The sequence below is a fragment of the Heteronotia binoei genome, chromosome 16, assembly GCF_032191835.1.
Source record: "Heteronotia binoei isolate CCM8104 ecotype False Entrance Well chromosome 16, APGP_CSIRO_Hbin_v1, whole genome shotgun sequence".
NCBI classification, from domain to species: Eukaryota; Metazoa; Chordata; class Lepidosauria; order Squamata; family Gekkonidae; genus Heteronotia; species Heteronotia binoei.
This window is the reverse complement of record NC_083238.1, coordinates 45,922,616-45,939,514: the sequence shown is the minus strand read 5'-3', so window position 1 is coordinate 45,939,514 and position 16,899 is coordinate 45,922,616. Positions and strand designations below refer to the sequence as shown.

General features: G+C 46.5%; 1 protein-coding gene across 1 annotated transcript in view; it reads left to right on the top strand.

Moving 5' to 3' along the window:
• PARD3B (par-3 family cell polarity regulator beta) overlaps nt 1–16,899 on the top strand; it is a 769,788-nt gene that overhangs the window by 349,416 nt on the left and 403,473 nt on the right. The gene's annotated exons all lie outside the window — the stretch shown is intronic.

Below are 16,899 nucleotides of genomic sequence, written 5' to 3'. Positions count from 1 at the left end.
CCTAGGATTCGCCATAGAATTTATTGAGGCCATGCTAGATGGTACTCAGGAGATGGGTGAACATTTCCCTAACTATTTTGTTTTAAACTGAAAGACAGCTGCAGGACATGCTAGTTTCAGCAAGGAAAAACAGCAGAGCTTGCTCAGAGTCATAGCTTATGATATATGTGCAGCTGCTATCAAAAGTGGCAGCTTCATCTCTCCTCAGGCTTCCTCCCACCTGGTAATGTATGGGAATATAAAACACATGTCATGGTGTCATGCTTCGGTTTTCCCCACTTGTACCACAAACAGCAGCTGATGAAGAAAGGCTTAACGTGCTATTAACGTGATCAGGAACAGAGGAGGAGTTGGACGGTGGTGGGCAGGGTCTGCTGTTAGCCACCACCTTGTGTGTGTTGAAAATCTAGCTCCAATTTAGTATCTGGAAAGAAGGGTTTGAAATATTTCTCCTGGCAGGATCCCCTCTCTGTTCTTTAATGTAAACGTTTTGCAGCGGACTCCTCTGTTTTTCTTGAATACAAATGTTGTTTTGACGCTTACCAAGGCAGCTCCAGACAGTGAAAGCTTGACTTCAGTGCAATAACAACGAAAAAAAATTGCTCTACATTTGTATTGTGCAGATTTTAAGCTTGCAGCTGTTGCCTCCTTCAGTGGAAGTCTGAAACTGGTAACTCCTTTGCTGATTTTCACTTTGGGACCATTTACTTTTATATCAGTGACCGATTCCCCACTAGTTGCTGACTTTTGACTTGTGGCTCCCTCCAGTTTCCCCCCGCGGTGACTTGGTCTTGTTTTTCCTTGAAATCCGGAAGTTGCAAGGGAAATTGGAGGGAGCCTTGAGTCAAAATGCAGTTGTGCGTTGACTACAGAGGAATTGTTCACTTGCTTCGAGGAAAGCAGAAGTCCAGAGGCAGAGTGAGTGCTAGTGAGGAATCGGTATCAGTGTTCTCAGTGCTACCTAGATAATGGTGAAGCCAGGCCTTGAATTCAGCAGGAGTTCACAGGAGCATAGTTCCTGAACCTTTCTGAGGGTTCCCCCTCTTCCTTCCCACCTATCTACCTTGTCCATTGAATAGTAGGTGCAGCTGCATAACAACCCCTGGATGAGCTCCACCACCTACTTTTCTACAAAATGAAACCTGGGTGAAGCCATATGTTTACAGTAAAGATGTAGCGTGATGTTATTAACACCTAAAAAGGTTATAACATGTAAAAAAGGATCTGTGATAGAAGATCGAAGGCAAATAATAAAAATATTAGAATGCATGATGCTGCCTTGTTCAGACCATTGGCCCATCAGGGTCAGTCTTGTCTACTCAGACTGGCAGCGGTTCTCAAGGGTCTCAAGCAGAGGTCTTTCACATCAAATCCAACTTGAATCTTTGTATAGGAGATGCTGGGAATGGAACCCAGATGCTTTACCACTGAAACATGCGCCCTCCCAAACTGAAAATTGCATGGTATATGTCAAAATATGTCTAAATATTAATTTAAGCAGATAGAAAAGCTAGCATGTAATAACTTAGATTTCTTTAATGTAGACAACATTTAGTTACCTTGGGGAGATGTTTCATCACCGACAATAAGAAGTAATCAAGATGTGAACTTCTCAGCTCGCTTTTACAGAGGTGTGAATGGAGGCAACATTGTGCCTCGATAGCTGCTAGATCTGTGCAGAATGCATTGAACTGAGTTTCAGAATTGTTTCCGCCCAATAAGCACAGCATACGACAATTTCGCCTGAAATTGCTTTCTGTGGAGAAAGTTGGCAGATCTTCTGCACACTATTATTCTGGCCTTGCAGGTGGATATTTTTGCTTCAATCTTATCGCTGTCTCTGGATAGAATAAAGGAATTTTAAATCTTGTGAGGTTCTGGATGTGTTCAGATGCTATTTTTTTTTTTTAGGCTGAACCACAGTTGCACCAGCAGTATATGTGTTAGGCTACAGAAAGCTTCCAGTAGGTGCAGAGCCATTCAATCGAGCTTCATAAAATGGAATTGGGGGGGGGGGGGATTGTGATTATCTTAGGACCCTTATAAGCACTTGACCATCCTGATAACCCAGCCTAGACTCCTCAGAGCTTGGAAACTAAGCAGGGTGCACCCTGCTTAGTACTTGGATTGGAGACCACCTAGGAAATCCAGGGTTGCCATGCAGTGGAAGGCAGTGCCAAACCATCTGTTCTCATGTACTGCCTTGAACAGCACCACACACACACACACCTGGTTCTGGGGTTGCCTAAAGCTGGTTGCAACTCGATAGTACCCAATCATTATTAATAAATTCTACTAGTAGTATAATTACTATAAATGAATATATTGCAGCATTCCTTACTCCCTAACTCTTTCTCCTATTTTGATATCACTCACTGGCACTGAAGTCATTTCAAGCATTATAAGGTGGAAGGTTTCCTATTGGCATACTCACTTAGTCTGTGAGGAGGATGCGAGGCACCTGTCTGAAAACATGGCCACAGAGTTCATGTTTACGTGTTATATTTTGACATGGTTCCCTTCTCACAAGTTGCTTGTTGCAGAGATGGAATGAATAACTTTTCCCAGAATGCATGCCAGTGCTCTGTTTTTAACATTTGTTAAAATGTTTTTAAGAGGTAGATTCCAAAGAAAAGTTTGGATGCTTTGGATGAAAATACGTTTATAGTGTGAAAATACCCTTATAGTGGGGACCAGCTACTTGCAGTTGTGCTGTAAAGCAAGTCTTACTAAACTTCTGACTTGAGTGAAAGTAATTCAGATTTCTCAACCACCAACTGGCTCTCTTGGGCAGCTGGAAGCAGAAGGTAATACTTTGGCTACTTTCTTACTGGTATTCCATAGTGGCCTGTAGCAGCTTACACTCACCCCTGCTTCCATGTTGCTGAAGTTCTGCTTAACACAGCTGAACTGGAGATAGGACAGAGGGTGCAATCGCACAAGGAATCTGGTACGGCAATATCCTGGCTTTGAAAAAGCTGGTATTCTTTGATGCATGCTGGGACATTCACACAGCCCCAACCTTGCTGCCAGGAGAGGCACCAGCTGCACACCCGCACCAGGAGCATTAAGATTGTTCATGCGCATGTGGGGTGCATGCATCATGCCCCCTGGCCTTTTAGACAGCCAGGAAGCACGCCCTACATACATTTTAGAGAGTTGCTACTGGGAAATATCTGGTAGCTATTTAATCCAGTTCCAGCCCATTTTAAGATGAGGTCAGGATGGGTGGGACTTGGAAGGCAGATGTATGTGTGTGAGATTGTGCATATTAGATCCAGATGGGAGGCGTGGCTAGGTCAAGCCAAATCTCTTTTGTGATAGCACCCAGATTGAATGCACTGGAGAACAGTATGGAGAAGTAATCATGGGATGACTTTAAAACTTTTTCTAGATACTCAGCCTTTGACAAGCCTTGCCAATGAGTTTCAATTAGCGTCCCCCCCCCCCCCCCCCCGGAAAAGTGTGAGATATGAAAATGTTACTTTTAGAGGCAGTTATAATTGAGATGCTCAAGATTCTAGGTTATGCCCTGGTTTCTAAATTCTGTGCTTGTCCAGCAAACATAAAATTTGCTCAGCCCATTTCTTTTTATTGTCTAATGTCTACGTATCCAAGGTCTGAGCATAAACATGGCAGTACAAAAAATGATGGACAACCCGGAACAGTCAGCATCTCTGCAAAACTAGGACATTCCAATTTTTAAAAATATTCACAAAGTGTATGCACAAGATATATTTTTGCCAGCTTTCTGCTGAATTTTATGTATGCAAATATTTATCTCGCAAAAGGGAATTCTTAACCCAGAAGCTTTAAAAGAGCAGACTTCTGAGGATTTGAAAGGGGGGTGGGGGTGGGGAATCAAAAGTTAGATACGGGTAAACATATTTTCCTGCATGACAAAATTAACTGCCCTCCTAACGCTTTTGAAGATGTTTGACAGTTTAAACCCAGTTTAAAAGTTCAGATAGGTGTTGAGCATATTTTGCTACAAGAAACTGGCGATATAAACTTATCACATATGAAGTCACACAGGAAATAACTTGAAATATTAACACTGGTCACTGAGGAGTTGTTGTTTTTTGTAGAATGAATGTATGAAAAATAAAATATCATTATTTATGAATGTTAATTATTGATCTGTTGTGTAGTTGTTTACCAGTTTTGGTTAATCCCACACTGCCTGTACCAAGTCAATATCCTTTAGCCACTTTTGTGCAGGTATAAAATATGGCTGAAGATATCTACCTCATAGAGTACTTACACTGAAGAATAATTATAAACCTCCTTGAACAATAAGTATTGATTCTTACATGCATTAACTAACTTGTGCCCTTGTACTCAGATCAGGACTCCAGTGTTTCTGATGATTTGTGAAGAAAGGAACTCATGAGTGCAAAATTAGCTGGAATCCTTTTATGAGTTGGTGGTGTTGCGGGGGGAGAGAAGGTATCTTCAGCTGATTACCTAAGAACTCTTGGTTTGGTAAAATACCTGTGAGACCCAACAGAACAAAGAACCAAAGGTCTAGTGATAACCAAGGAAATGTTGAGTAGCTCTAATGAGGTAGGTTAGCTTTTATGTTTCCAGCAGAATAAGAAGACACTGGTATGTAGCCTTGCTCTGACCTGGACAGCCCAGGCTAGCATGGTCTTGTTAGATCTTGGCTGCAAAGAAGAATGAAGAGGAGGAGGAAGAGGAGATTGGATTTATACCCTGTCTTTCACTAGCCAAAGAAGTCCCAGAGCGGCTTACAATCTCCTTTCCCTTCCCCACCCCACAACAGACACCCTGTGAGGTAAGTGGGGCTGAGAGACTTCTCACAGAACTGCTCTTGAGCAGAACAGCCCTGAAAGAACTTGTGGCTGACCCAAGGTCACATCAGCAGGTGTATGTGGAGGAGTGGGGAATCAAACCAGTTCTCCCAGATAGGAGTCTGCGCACTTAACCACCACACCAAACTAGCTCTCTAAGCAAGGTCGGCCCTGTTAGTACCTGGATGGGAGACCATCAAGGCAGGAGAGGGTTGCTGCACAGAGGCAGGCAAATGGCAAACCACCTCTGTTTATCGCTTGACCTGAAACCGCTATTTGATTGCCAGAAGTTGGCTACAACTTTTTTTCACCACCACCACCACATAGCCTCAGCTAGAATTCAGTACTGAAATTTCAGCATAAAGGTAATATTTTCCTCTGTCAAATACTGAAATGGAAGCTTTTTTGAAGTATATACCCCTAATTGCAACCATTCTGTAGTCTCTCTTGAACACTTTTTCCTATGTAAGCATAAATCGGTATAAACCTGTTAGTTCATGAAGAACATTTTAAATAATGATACTATAGCTTAAATGTATTTGTTCATTTTACTCACTTCTGGTTCCTCTTGTGCTATGACTCTTTACTCACTCAGAATATGGCTGTGACCTTCAAGCACTGGGAGGAGCAGGGGTTGGCATCAATGATGGTGGGTGCTGAGGCTAGAAGCTTGATGTCATCTCTTCATAACCTCTTTGACAAAGTGGAATATATATAATATCAGGTTTACTTTAGTGTTGCATTGTAGGATATTTCTTCAGTTAGGTAAGGTAACGTAAAATTTTATTTGTATCCCGCCCTCCCCGCCTAGGCAGGCTCAGGGCGGCTAACAACATCTCATACATATACAATAATCAATATAAAAACTTTAAATTTAACGATAAAACTTAAATTAACATCGTTTAAAAACCAGTTAATGTATTTAAAATTTGTAATTTAAATTAATCTGGCAGCAATGGTGGCGTTCTGACGCTAGTTTCTGCCAATTTGATTAGTTCCATGTTGACATAGGTCCTTGGACAGGACCGTGTTGGTGGATCCTTAATTAACAAGTCAGCAGTCGATATATGCTTGTTTAAAGAAGGTAGTCTTGCAGGCCCTGTGGAACTGATCAAGGTTCCGCAGGGCCCGCACCTCCTCAGGAAGCTGGTTCCATAGGGCAGGGGCCGCGATTGAAAAGGCCCGTGCTCGAGTATTCTGAAGCTTGAACTCTTTCGGCCCAGGGATAGTCATTTTATTTTTTCCGGCTGACCTCAGTGCCCTCTGGGGTTCATATGGGGAGAGACAGTCCCTCAGGTAGGCCGGTCCTCGGCCATATAGGGCTTTAAAGGTAATGACCAACACTTTGTACTGGACCCGGTATGTAATTGGCAGCCAGTGCAGTCCACGCAGCCCCGGCCGTATGTGCTCCCATCTCGGGAGTCCCTACAACAGCCTGGCTGCTGCGTTCTGCACCAGCTGCAACCTCCGGGTCCGGCACAAAGGTAGCCCCAAGTAGAGGACATTACAGTAGTCCAATCTTGAGGTGACCGTTGCATGGATCACTGTTGCGAGGTCGCGACGCTCTAGGAAAGGGGCCAACTGCCTTGCCCGCCTCAGATGGAAGAATGCTGACTTGGCAGTGGCTGCTATCTGGGCCTCCATTGATAATGAAGGCTCCAGTAAAACACCCAGGCTCTTTACCTGGCGCGCTGATTTCAATGGCGCGCCATTGAAGGCCAGGAGAGCTATTTCCCCTCCCAGAGCGCCGCGACCCACACAAAGGATCTCTGTCTTCGCTGGGTTCAGCTTCAGCCCACTCAGTCTAAGCCACGTCGCAACAGCCTGTAAGGCCTGGTCCAGATTCCCTGGGGCGGAGTCGGGCCGGCCGTCCATTAGTAGATAGAGCTGGGTGTCATCTGCGTATTGATGGCAACCCAGCCCAAACCTCTGGGCAATTTGGGCAAGGGGGCGCATATAGATGTTGAACAACATTGGGGAAAGAACTGCTCCCTGAGGCACCCCACAATCTAGTGTGTGTCTGGGACCGCTCACCCCCAATAGCCACCCTTTGTCCCCGATCTGAGAAGGAGGAAAGCTATTGCAAGGCTAACCCCCCAACCCCAGTGTCGGCGAGGCGGCACGTCAGCAGCTGATGGTCGGCTGTATCAAATGCCGCCGACAGGTCTAGTAACATCAGTACCGCGACACCGCCTCGATCCAGTTGCCGCCGGAGGTCATCCACCAAGGCGACCAGCACCGTCTCTATCCCATGGCCGGGACGAAAACCAGACTGGCACGGGTCGAGGACGGAAGCGTCATCTAGAAACCTCTGTAGCTGCAACGCCACTACCCTCTCAATAATTTTACCTAAAAACGGTAAATTAGACACCGGACGGTAATTCACCAATTCGGCCAGGTCTGCTGTACATTTTTTCAAGAGAGGGCGGACCAATGCCTCTTTCAGAGGCGTTGGAAAGTGCCCCTCTGCGAGGGATCTATTTATGATGTCCCGTAAAGGACATCTAAGCTCCCTCTGGCAAGATTTAATCAGCCAAGAGGGGCAAGGGTCCAGATCGCATGTTGTTGGGCGAGCAGCAGAGAGGATTCCATCGACTTCCTCCAGGCCGAGTGGGTCAAAGTGATCCAGCACCAAACCCGAAGACAGGCACGGAGCCTCAAATTCACTCACTGTTTCCAAAATGGTAGGCAGGTCTTGACGGAGGAATTAGATTTTATCTGCAAAATATTTCGCAAATGCCTCACAACCGATCTCTAATTCTCTAACATTTGGTTTGCCTTGTGGCAATGTTATAAGGTCTCCAATTATTCTAAACAATTGTGCTGGGCGCGAATTTGCAAATGCAATCTTGGTTGCAAAGTAATTCTTCTTTGCAGCCTTGACTGCCATCTCATAAGACTTCATAAACGTTCTATAGGATGTTCTCGTTGCTTCGTCCCGAGTATGTCTCCACTGCCTCTCTAGTCGTCTGAGCCCTTGCTTCAGCTGGCGCAGCTCCAAGGTGTACCATGGAGCCAGCCTCACGAGGGCGCAGAGGACGCCGGGGTGCAATTTAGTCAATGGCCCTGGATAGCTGGCCTTGCCAGGTCTCCACCAGGCCATCGAGGGAATTGCTAGTGGGCCAGGGATCCCTCAGGGCCATTTGGAACCGTTCCGGGTCCATCAGGCCCCGGGGGCGAGCCAAAATAGGCTCTCCGCCCATACAGGGTTGGGGCAGCATCCCCACACGGGCCTTAAGGGCTAGGTGATCCGACCATGGAACCGCTTCAACGGCGATATCGTTCACCAAAATCCCGGACGTGAAGATCAGGTCTAATGTGTGCCCGGCCTGGTGCGTGGGAGTCGTGACAAATTGAGAGAGCCCCAGTGTCTCCATGGAAGACATTAGGTCCATCGCCTGAGTGGAGGCCGTGTCGTCGGCATGGACGTTGAAGTCACCCAGGACCATAAGCCTTGGGAATTCCAACACCCAGCCCGCCACTGCCTCCAATAGTGATGATAAGGCGTTAGCTGGTGTGTTAGGCGGACGGTACACCAGCCAAACAGCCAACCCCTCTCCAACATCCCACGCCAGACCGGTGCATTCGATACCATCAATCTTTGGGTCCGGGAGAGCCCGAAAGGAGTAACCCTCCCGTATGAGTAATGCTACCCCTCCCCCCGCCTGCTAGTCCGTGATTGGTGGAAGACCGAGTATCCCAGGGGGGACATCTGGGAGAGAGCTACTGTCTCCCCGTCCCTCACCCAGGTCTCGGTCACGCAAGCCAGGTCCATGTCCTGCCGAAGCAGAAACTCCCTAAGGGTCACGGTCTTATTATTTATGGACCTGGCGTTGCATAACACCAATGACAGAGGCGAGCAGTTCCTCTTGGTTCCACTACCTGCCACCGTTGGGATGGGAAGTAGACTGGAAGGTGGCCGAGCCCCATTTTGTCTCTGTCTCCTTCCTTTATATTTTTGTCTATTCCCACCGTCATATCTTCCCCTCCCCAGGAGCACTGGAATCCCTTGGCCGAACATTTGCACTAGCCCAAGATAAAATTCACCGGTATCACTCCCCGATTTGTCTCCACCTGCCGTTCCAACTTACCCCCCCTTCACCAACCCCTCCGATTCCCAACCGCCAGACCCACTACATATATCTTAAATTAATCAATTTAGTTACCCTTCCCTATCTACTTTCCAATCAATTAGTTAAAATTCCTATAAATTTATTCATTCCTAGCATTATTAAAAAATATACTCCCTCCCAACCCAACCTTATTAATAAGCTAAAAAGATCATAATATAGATACATACATTCTAATACATAAATATATTATAATGATTCAATTACCAATTGATTGATTAAATTATCCAATAAATTAATTAACAATAATTATAATAAGTTCTGTTAGTGGTCAAGCCGTTGGTCAATCGGTGGAGTGTAAGTCTAATTATTCTGTCGGGTAAGTATTGCACGTTGTCCATAGATGTTATTCATAGCTGTAGTATTTGTAAGTTAGTCCCCGTTGTTACTAAAGTGCAAGTGCTGGTGTTGACAACCGCGGGTGTGATTCGATGATTTGATGTGTCTATAGCTTGGCAGTCTGGGGGGGGGGAGGGAAAGGAAAGGAAAGGCAAAATCCCTTTTGTGATCTCTCAGTTAGTCAGCTGTTCACTCCTCTTGACTCCGGCCAAGAAGTTCGACCTCCATCCACGTCGCTTCTGATCTTTTTGGTCTGGCGCGCGACCTGGGCTCCCCTGAGCCCCATACAGGGCTTCTCTGTTAGGGATACCCAGGCTGCTAACCGGCCAAATTGTGCAGCGTTTGTAGGTAAGGGAGGGGGGGTGGGCGGGAGCGAATTGATGAAAGGGGAGCAGGAGGCGGGGGCTGAGGGACGCCCACCAAGCCTCCGTCTTGGGGGTGGCTCGCTACTCGCCCATTGTTCGGCTCCTCCGCATCTCCTCCGCTCCGCACAACTCCGCCACTACTCCCCGGCCTCCCAGCCGACGCCCACTGCTCGTCCGTGGCGTTCTCGGCCGGCTCTCGCTCCGCACCCCTGCTGCCTCACTCAGACAGTCTCTCCACGGCAGCCCGTGGCCTCACCTCACCTCCACCACAGCGCCAGGCTGTCATTCGCTGGTGAAATTTACTCTTCGCTCTCCCCATCCGTCATTCAGTCGCCGCTCCCTCGCCACTGCTGTTCCCCAGTTATTTCAGGTAGGTGTTGTTATTATTTCAATTGTTGTTATTATTTATTTGCTATTTTAGCTGTTAGTAGCTGTTAAATGGCGGGAGCCCTAGCATCTAGGCTTCCACCGCCGCCGCCATCTTCCTCAGTCCAGTTGCAAAGTGTATTGCATGCACAAGGATTAAGAGAGCTTTTTTTATTTTGCCACCATGTTCGTTCTGAGCAATCAGTACAATTGTAACTGTTCCATGACATCACAGCCAGCTCAGCCAATCAGTGCCAAAGGATGTAGTACTGCATGTTCCTGTAAGTAATCGTAGTGGAAAGTGCCTTCAAGTTGCAGCCGACTTATGGTGGCCACATAGGGTTTGGAAGCAAGAGATGTTCAGTGGTGGTTTACCAATGCCTGCCTCTGGTAAACCATAGTGACCTTGATCTTCCTTGGTGCTCTCCTGTCCAGATACTAACCAGGGCCACCTTGTATAGCTTGAGATCTAATGAGATTAGGCTAGCCTCGGCCATCCAAGTTAGGACTCTATAGTATTTTTTTTTTGCTGACTCACTGTGACCCCGTAAGGTTTTCAAGGCAAGATATGTTCAGAGGTAGCTTGCTGTTGTCTGCCTCCTATTGTAATACCAGAATAAAATAGTAATAATAATAAAGAAGGCATTGTATTTATATTCCATCCTCCACTTAGAGTCTCAGAGTGGCTCACAATCTCCTTTATCTTCCTCCCCCACAACAGGTACCCTGTGAGGTGGGTGGGGCTGAGAGGGCTCTCACAGCAGCTGTCCTTTCTAGGATAACTCCTGCGAGAGCTATGGCTGACCCAAGGCCATTCCAACAGGTGCAAGTGGAGGAGTGGGGAATCAGACCTGGCTCTCCCAGATAAGAGCCCGCACACTTAACCACTGCACCAGACTGGCTCTGAAATAGTAGCTGTTTTAGGTAAAGCTCTTTAATCTGTAAAATAAAATACAAACTAAGATGTTATCTGAAAGATTTCTTCCACAAAATGACTTCTGATCATTCTCCTTTTCAGACTTTTAAAAATTCAAATTAGAAATTTATTTCTGGATAGGTGTCATTCTCTTAATGAAAGAACAAGTAGTTTGAATTGCCGCTGGAATAACTGTCATGCTGGTTTTCATCCATACTCGGGGAACAGCCCCTGCCTGTTGATCTGGAACGCTCGTATCATTTTCTTCTTAGCAGGAAGAATGTCTAAAAGAGCGTAGAATTAGATGTAATTTCTTTGCACAGAGAAAGGTAGGTTCAAACATGCTTCACCTGAATTTATGTGAAGCTGCTTCTGTGAGGAAAGATAACTACAGTCAATCTTTTTCTCCTAAGGCTTGATGAGAAAAAATCAGCTCACAAATATAGCTGAACTGCAGGTGCTAGATTTGGCTGCCTAAGCGAAAAGTGATCCAGCTCCATTAATTGTTAAAAGGAATGGGAAGCAGTGAACACAGAGCTGCTACCTTTTGCCTGAGGTTCTTCTAAAAGTAGGAATCCCAACAGATCACAGTGCTATCTCCAGATTAGGTCCATGATGGCTAACTGCCCTGTCTCCGTTGCCTGTGACAGAGGTGAAATCTGCTTTTAAGCAGCAAACAACTATCTCAAGCTGAGATCATCTGTAAAGAAGCTCGTATCGACTGTGCCAGAGGATTGCATAGTTCAGTAAGCCTTATGGAGGCACAACTGCTGTGGTGTATGTGCAGTTTTGTGTAATACCACCCCTTGACCGTAGAAAACAACTCCCCAGTCTTTGCATAGCATTCAGATGTATTCCTTAGATGCCCTATACATCTACCTGGCATGAAGTTCTTACCCCTCATTAATTTGTAAGAGTTTGGGACATAGATTAGTATGTTACTTTGAAAGATTTACTGAACTGATTCATCTATTTTCTGGAGTAAAGCTCTGTTACATTTTTAAGTAGTTTGTATTTTGGTTACTCTGCTGTTTGTAAGGTTTGGGAATAGAACATTGAATGCTTGAAGCATTGGTTACCTTTTTTTTTTAAGTTGCACTGTGGTGCCCAACTACCATGAATTTGAGCTGTGTCCTCCAGTGGGTGAGGTAACAGAAAGTTGAGTAGGAAATATTTGTTCGGGGATAGCTACAATGAGGGGTGTGTGGGGGGGAGATAAAGTTTGCTTGTTGTGACATATTTTCCAATCTTGCTGACTCTTGTGGTAGCTCAGTCAGGCATTATTCACTAGTTGCCAGAGATTTATCAGCTGTGCTTTCATTTCTTGCAGGAATTAGGAATAGAGAAGCAACACTAATTTACTTGCACTGGCTCATAAGAGCTAATTGTGAGCATAAGCTTGTAAATCTGGGGGACAGGGTTTGAACTGGTGCTATATGAGGTGCTATTTTGCCATGCCTGGACATTCTGCCCTTACTTTTGGCGCTTCTGAGTCAGACTATGGATAAGCTATTGCTCCTTTAGCTTCACTTTTTCCTTTCCATCTGTAAAAAAACCTTTGTTAGTTATGAAAAATATTTTCCAATTACATTTTGATACATCTAATTAAACAATTAGACCGATTTCCCACTTGGCTTATGCCACTCTCTCTTTTTTTGTGAACAAAATTTTTTATTTTGCAATATATTGAAAAGTATTCTATTATCAAAACCTAAATATAGATCTTCTTCGTGGTCTCTGTGCAGTCCCACATATGGGTTATCCGCCAGGATCGAGCCCAACCTCGGAGAATTCAAAGCAATCTTGAAGCGTTAATTTTAGCGTGCCTTCCTCTCATCCCAGGGAGGAGGCATCGTCTGCGCATGCCTGGACGAGGGGGAGGCGCCTAACCCACTCAGTTTCTTCTTTACCGCCGTCCAGAATACACCTACCTCACTGATCTCCTGCTTTCATTGCAATCCTCCGAACTTCTCATCTCTTCACCGCTCATCTTCTTCACTTCACTCTTCACCGGTATTGTTAAAAAAGAAAATCTTCCTATCTTTTTAGACTTTCTCCCCTCCCCACCCCCTCCGGGCAGATGGAAGGGAAGGACAAAAATCACAAAAAAGGTGTGTCCGCTGTGCAGCAAAAATCCTGTCAACCGACGGCCATTCTTTATGTCTTTTCTGCCTCTGCAAGGCACACCGCATTGATACCTGTGTGCACTGCAGCCAATTCGGCAAACAAGCTAGAAAAAATCGCGCGGCAAGGCTCAGAAGCCATTTGCTAGAGTCATCACTGCGGCTGGCTATGTCTCATGCCTATGTTCTCAAACTTTGCCATTATCCCTAGCTCAAAAGGGAATGGCCCAACCGGCTGCTTCTGTGGCCTTGGTTCCCAGCAAGCCTAAGTCTGGGAAACATCCGAAGAAATCAGGCGATTCCAGAAAGCAGCACCACACGGAATCGACCTCGAAGGACCCTTCAGATCCGAAATCTCCTAAAAAACCCAAGGCAAGCCATAGGCCACCGGATCCGACCTCCTCAGCACAGCCTCCCACGCCGCACCTGGCTACCACGACTTCGGTACCGACAACCCCGGCTTCGAAATAAACCTCAACGCCCGCTATTACACCCCTTGAGATCGTTCATATCAACTCCTGGTCACCTTCGGTTCACGAATCCTTACCAGAGCAGATACTGAGCACCGAGTCCCAGGGTTCAACTAAGAGCCACTCAACATTCTAGATGCACACTCGTTTCGGGAGGTCTCGATACCTCCACAGACAATAACTGCACCTTCCCTCGGAAGAGAGCCTTCGACTCTGAGAGAACTGCCCATTCGTATCCGAGCTAAGAGGTCTCGAAGCGGTCACAGGGGACGCTACTATTACTACACTCCATCGAGGTCCAGGTCACCATCCCCTCGTAGGTACCGAAGATACCACAGATTGCTATCTACGGGTTCTTATCAACGTCGCACCCGTGAGGACTCTCGGTACCGTGAGGACTCTCGACACCATGAGGTGCTTTACTATCGAGACCGAACACATAAAGAAGACCATCCGCGGTATTGTGAGACTTCTGCGCACCAAGAGCATTTATACTACGAAGACCGTCCCCGGTACCGTGAAGCCTCTGCTCATTACACCACGGAGCCGAAAATGTCACCAGCCAGATCAATCTCGATCGGTCCAACCAAACCACGGGCTCAGCCCTCGCTACCCGAACAAACCACCAAACCTCTGGATGTAGACACCCAGGAAGAATCTGAAGCGGAGCAATCTGAATCATCCCATTCCTCAACCTCAGATCTTCATTCACCAGCATCGAATATTGCTAAACCGTCTGACCTTTCTCCATCAGAGGGACCCAAAATCCTACCTGGATTTATTATCCAACATGGCGAACTCCCTCAATGTCAAGCTAACCACTGACGTGCCTAGAGTTTCAGATGTAGTCTACGATCTGGTGCACGCGGACCTCCCTGCAGGTTCTTCCTTTCCAATGCTTCCAGTTCATCTGGAAACTGAAAGAGGCCTGGGACAAACCAGCCTTGGTACCACCAACAGCAAAACGGTTCGAATCACTTTATAAGGTTCATGCCCCCGAATCTAAATTCCTCTTCAACCATCCTGCACCGAATTCGATGATAGTTCACTCATCATCCAAATCTAAGCAGACAAGACACCCCGTTCCTCCTGAAAGGGAAGGCAAAAAACTGGACACAATTGGGAGAAAAATCTACTCCCTCACCACCGCCACTACGAAAATTCACAACTATATGGCATACTTCTCAGCGTACGCCTTTAACCTGACTACACAACTCAACACCCTGATTACCTCTCTGCCAGAGACAGCACAAAGACAAGCCTCACATGCCCTACAGGAGCTCGCGAGGGTCAGCAAGCAGTAGATCAATACGGCACGCCACGCAGCCCAGTGCTCTTCCAGAACCCTGGCATCGGCAATTGCCTTACGTCGACACGCATGGCTCAGGTCTTCATCACTGCAGCCAGACATAAAGTTTAAAATAGAGGACTTACCTTTTGACGGGCAGGGCCTATTCAATGCCACGACAGACGACATTCCGACCAATGTAGACGACAGCAGAAAGAGGGCTAAGAGATTGGGGGTTACCCAACAGCAATCCCAACCCATACGACAGAGAACTTGGAAGCCAAATTACTACAAGCGCTCTCGATCCCCACGACAGGATGAACCATGGAGGCGCAAGCCCCCCCCCCAGGCAAAACAACCCTTCCAGCAGAGAGCACGCCCTCAAACATCAAAGAAAACGACACCGACCACAAAACAGTCTCTTTGACTCCCCTGCCCCTCTCAGACAGCCTCAACATTATCCAGACATCAGACTACAGCCGTTTTACCACACGTGGGAGTCCATAACATCAGACTCATGGGTCCTGGCGATCATCCACAGGGGCTGCACCATAGAGTTCAATTCAACCCCAAAACATCACAGGTTCATAACTACCCCTCCATCCCCACCTCTACTATTGGAAATTGCAACCTTGCTGGACAAGGGAGCTATAGAACCAGTTCCACCACAGTACCATCATACGGGATTCTACTCCCGCTACTTCCTGGTCCCAAAGAGAGACGGGGGATTACACCCCATATTAGATCTGCGAAAGCTCAATCTTTTCATTCACCACAAAAAATTCCACATGGTTACTCTTCAGTCTATGTTCCACTGATTCCAGAGCAGGCTTGGATGGCATCGATAGACCTGCAAGATGCCTACTTCCACCTCACCATCAACCACCCCCACAGAAGATTCCTCAGATTCGCTATCGGAGATCAACACTATCAATTCCGCGCTCTTCCCTTTGGTCTCTCAACAGCACCAAGAGTATTCACAAAATGTATGGCTGTGGTGGCAGCAATATTGCGACAACAACGAATATCCATCTACCCGTACATAGATGATTGGCTGGTCGTCACCCAAACCAAGGAACAGCTCCAAGTGGACATTTCGGCTACCCTCTCCCTCCTAGCTACCCTAGGCCAGTCAGGCCAGTCAGTCTGATTTCAATACCGGGAAAGTTGGTAGAAACCATTATCAAGGACAGAATGAGTAGGCACATTGATGAACACGGGTTATTGAGGAAGACTCAGCATGGGTTCTGCAAGGGAAGATGTTGCCTCACTACCCTGTTACATTTCTTTGAGGGAGTGAACAAACATGTGGACAAAGGAGACCGATAGATGTTGTTTACCTTGCCTTCCAGAAAGCTTTTGATAAAGTTCCTCATCAAAGGCTCCTTAGAAAGCTTGAGAGTCATGGAGTAAAAGGACAGGTCCTCTTGTGGATCAAAAACTGGCTGAGTAATAGGAAGCAGAGAGTGAGTATAAATGGGCAGTCTTCGCAGTGGAGGACGGTAAGCAGTGGGGTGCCGCAGGGCTCGGTACTGGGTCCCATGCTCTTTAACTTGTTCATAAATGATTTAGAGTTGGGAGTGAGCAGTAAAGTGGCCAAGTTTGCGGATGACACAAAATTGTTCAGGGTGGTGAGAACCAGAGAGGATTGTGAGGAACTCCAAAGGGATCTGTTGAGGCTGGGTGAGTGGGCGTCAACGTGGCAGATGCAGTTCAATGTGGCCAAGTGCAAAGTAATGCACATTGGGGCCAAGAATCTCAGCTACAAATGCAAGTTGATGGGGTGTGAACTGGCAGAGACTGACCAAGAGAGAGATCTTGGGGTCGTGGTAGATAACTCACTGAAAATGTCAAGACAGTGTGCGTTTGCAATAAAAAAGGCCAACGCCATGCTGGGAATTATTAGGAAAGGAACTGAAAACAAATCAGCCAGTATCATAATGCCCCTGTATAAATCGATGGTGCGGTCTCATTTGGAGTACTGTGTGCAATTCTGGTCGCCGCACCTCAAAAAGGATATTATAGCATTGGAGAAAGTCCAGAAAAGGACAACTAGAATGATTAAAGGGCTGGAGCACTTTCCCTATG